Source organism: Triticum dicoccoides, chromosome 1A (assembly GCF_002162155.2).
Source record: "Triticum dicoccoides isolate Atlit2015 ecotype Zavitan chromosome 1A, WEW_v2.0, whole genome shotgun sequence".
Classification (NCBI taxonomy): domain Eukaryota; kingdom Viridiplantae; phylum Streptophyta; class Magnoliopsida; order Poales; family Poaceae; genus Triticum; species Triticum dicoccoides.
Window position 1 is genome coordinate 364,505,602 of NC_041380.1, and position 4,659 is coordinate 364,510,260.

Genomic DNA, 4,659 nt, shown 5'->3' on the forward strand with positions numbered 1-4,659 from the left:
TAATTTAATTTAGTAAGATGTGCCACAACAGTTTCAGATTCATAGCCATAAAAAGGATCATATTCAACCAAAATAATTAACTCAGGATCGACAGAGAAATCATAGTCCTTATCAGAAATAAAGATAGGTGAAGCAGCAAAAGCGGGGTCATATTTCATTCTAGCATTCAAGGATTTTTCTTTAAGCTTAGCTAATAATTTCTTAAGATCAGATCTATCATTGCAAGCTAAAAAGTCTCTAGCAGTTTCTTCATCCATAACATAACCCTTAGCCACAACAGGCAATTCATATCTAGGGGGAGAATCTTCATCATCACTTTCATCAATATTACCAGTTTCAATAATTTCATTCTCTCTAACCCTAGCAAGTTGTTCATCAAGAAATTCACCTAGTGGCACAGTATTATCAAGCATAGAAGTAGTTTCATCATAAGTATCATGCAAAGCAGAAGTGGCATCATCAATAACACGTGACATATCAGAATGAATAGCAGGAGTAGGTGTCGCAAGTTTACTCAAAATAGAAGGTGAATCAAGTGCAGAGCTAGATGGCAGATCCTTACCTCCCCTCATAGTTGATGGATAAATCTTGGTTTTTTCGTCTTTCAAGTTCCTCATAGTGATCAGCAGATATAAATCCCAAGTGACTCAAAGAATAGAGCTATGCTTCCCGGCAACGGCGCCAGAAAATAGTCTTGATAACCCACAAGTATAGGGGATCGCAATAGGTTTCGAGGGTAGAGTATTCAACCCAAATTTATTGATTCGGCACAAGGGGAGCCAAGGAATATTCTCAAGTATTAGCAGCTGACTTGTCAATTCAACCACACTTGGAAAATTTAATATCTGCAGGAAAGTATTTAGTACCAAAGTAATATGATAGTAGCGGTAACGGTAGCAAAAGTAATAGTATTGGTTTTGTAGTGATTGTAACAGTGGCAACGGAAAAGTAACTAAGCAAAGATCAATATGTGAAAAGCTCGTAGGCAATGGATCAGTGATGGATAATTATGTCGGATGCAATTCCTCATGCAACGGTTATAACATAGGGTGACACAGAACTAGCTCCAGTTCATCAATGTAATGTAGGCATGTATTCCGAATATAGTCATACGTGCTTATGGAAAAGAACTTGCATGACAACTTTTGTCCTACCCTCCCATGGCAGTGGGGTCCTATTGGAAAGTAAGGGATATTAAGGCATCCTTTTAATAGAGTGCCAGACCAAAGCATTAACACGTAGTGAATACATGAACTCCTCAAACTATGGTCATCACCGGTAAGTATCCTGATTATTGTCACTTCGGGGTTAACGGATCATAACACATAATAGGTAACTATAGACTTGCAAGATAGGATCAAGAACTCACACATATTCATCAAAACATAATAGGTTTAGATCTGAAATCATGGCACTCGGGCCCTAGTGACAAGCATTAAGCATAGCAAAGTCATAGCAACATCAATCTCAGAACATAATGGATACTGGGGATCAAACCCTAACAAAACTAACTCGATTACATGATAAATCTCATCCAACCCATCACCGTCCAGCAAGCCTACAATGGAATTACTCACGCACGGCGGTGAGCATCATGAAATTGGTGATGGAGGAAGGTTGATGATGACGATGGCGACAGATTCCCCTCTCCGGACCCCCGAATGGACTCCAGATCAGCACTCCCGGGAGAGATTAGGGCTTGGCGGCGGCTCCGTATCATAAAACGTGATAAATCCTTCTCTCTGATTTTTTTTCTCCCCGGACGTGAATATATAGAGTTGGAGTTGAGGTCGGTGGAGCACCAGGGGGTCCACGAGGCAAGGGGCGCGCCCAACGGGTAGGCGCGCCCCCACCCTCGTGGATAGGGTGTGGGCCCCCTGGCCTTGATTCTTTCGCTAGTATTTTTATATATTCCAAAAATATTCTCCGTTGATTTTCAGGTCATTCTGAGAACTTTTATTTCTGCACAAAAATAACACCATGGCAATTCTGCTAAAAACGGCGTCTGTCCGGGTTAGTTCCATTCAAGTCATGCAAGTTAGAGTCCAAAAGAAGGGAAAAAGTGTTTGGAAAAGTAGATACGACGGAGACGTATCAATGATCATGTATATAGGCATCACGTCCGTGACAAGTAGACTGAAACGATTCTGCATCTACTACTATTACTCCACACATCGACCGCTATCCAGCATGCATCTAGAGTATTAAGTTCATAAGAACAGAGTAACGCATTAGGCAAGATGGCATGATGTAGAGGGATAAACTCAAGCAATATGATATAAACCCCATCTTTTTATCCTCGATGGCAACAATACAATACGTGCCTTGCTGCCCCTCCTGTCACTGGGAAAGGACACCGCAAGATTGAACCCAAAGCCAAGCACTTCTCCCATTGCAAGAAAGATAAATCTAGTAGGCCAAACCAAACTTACAATTCGAAGAGGCTTGCGAAGATATTTAAATCATGCATAAAAGAATTCAGAGAAGAACCAAATATTGTTCATAGATAATCTTGATCATAAACCCACAATTCATCAGATCTCGACAAACACACCGCAAAAAGAATTACATTGAATAGATCTCCAAGAGAATCAAGGAGAAATTTGTATTTAGATCCAAAGAGAGAAGAAGCCATCTAGCTAATAACTATGGACCCGAAGGTCTGTGGTAAACTACTCACACATCATCGGAGAGGCTGTGGTGTTGATGTAGAAGCCCTCCGTGATCGATTCCCCCTCCGGCGGAGCGCCGGAAAAGGGCCCAAGATGGGATCTCACGGGTACAGAAGGTTGCCGCGGTGGAAATAGGGTTTCGTGGTGCTCCTGGATGTTTTCAGGGTATATGAGTATATATATGTGAAAGAAGTAGGTCGCTGGAGCTGCGAGGGGCCCACGAGGGTGGGGGCGTGCCCACCCCCTGGGGCGCGTCCTCCTGCCTCATGGCTTCCTCGTTGCTTCCTTGACATCCACTCCAAGTCTCCTGGATTGCATTTGTTCCAAAAACGATCCTCACGAAGGTTTCATTCCGTTTGGATTCCGTTTGATATTCCTTTTCTGCGAAACACTGAAACAGGCAAAAAATAGCAATTTGCACTGGGCCTTCGGTTAATAGGTTAGTCCCAAAATAATATAAAAGTGCATTATAAAGCCCATTAAACATCCAAAACAGATAATATAATAGCATGGACAATCAAAAATTATAGATACGTTGGAGACGTATCAAAGACCTGACCCTGCAGAAGAGATTATTCCTTCTTCTTAACCACCCACATATGAATGGGTGGCTGAGAAGCAATGTAACGCAAGGCATTGATGGAGAAAATAGGCATTGAAGAATATGCATTTCTCTTCACAAGAGGAGTGTAGTACTCGTAAGAGTATGCAGAGAATTTCTTAGCAGTTCTTAGAAGTTTTTTGCACATATTGATTTGAAGAATAATCACAGTTATAGCCAGATAGAGTGGATGGATCAACTAGAGGTCCTTTTGTAGCAACCCATGTGGTTTTGGGATACTACTCAGGTTACCAATAAGATCCATCTATGTTTAGCTTTCTAACAAAAGCAATACCCTCTTTCCTAGGTTTCCTTTTTAGAATATGCTTCTTGAGTACGTCACAAAGAGTTTGATGCACATTGAGACTTTTGTACATGATAGTGATGTACAATTCCTTTAGACCTGCATTTTCGTCAGTAACACTTGGGTCTCCTCATATGAGGGAATTGAAGTCACAGAGACATTCGAATATATAGCAGTAGTTGAAGCATTTGAACATTCAGCTGAAGAATTTGCATTGTCACGTTCAAGTCATTTTAAGCATGGAGCAACAAATTCTTCTTGGGAAGTGTTGATCTATTGAGCGAGTAATGAATCATTATCTTTCTGAAGATCATCATGAGACGCTCTCAGTTTTTCGAGTTCTTGCATCCTTGAAGAAATTCATAGGACAACTTCCCGTGTGCAGCTGAGAGGTCCACATGACGACTTTCAAGTTTGTCATATTGTAACTTTAGGCGTCTGAGGTCTTCAGACAAACCTTGAACGCGATCCATTTCCTCATCTAAGAGATCATCACTTTTGTCTAGTAATTTTTAAGTCTTTCCCATAGCATTTTGTTGTTCAGTTGCAATTTTAGCAAGTTTCTTATAGCTAGGTTTTGCTTCACATTCAGAGTCGTTATCACTTGAAGTATTAAAGTCAGCTTCTCGCGAGGTTACCTTGGCACCCCTTGCCATGAAGCAATAGGTGGGAGTGAAGTCATCATCACAGTCTTTAGTGTTCATGGAGTCACCCTTTTCTTCATGGTTGAAGATGGACTTGCTGACGAACTCCGTAGCGAGGGCCAAGCTTGCAACCCCAGGTCAAATTCCTCATCAGATTCCTTGGATTCTTCCTCATAATCCATTTCCTTCCCAATGAAAGTGCGAGCCTTGCCGGGTGTAATTTTCTTCTTTAATGAAGATTTTGACGACTTCTTCTTCTTGTCATCAGAGTCGTCATCCTTGCTAGGATTTTTCTTCTTTGACCCCTTTTCTAGAGGGGGCCATCATCGATGTAATGACCAGCCTTTTTGCACTTGTGACATGTTCTTTTGTCGTAGTCTCGAGCAGAAGCTTCAGTGTTCTTCAAATCATACTTTGAGGATTTTCAAAAGCAGTTCC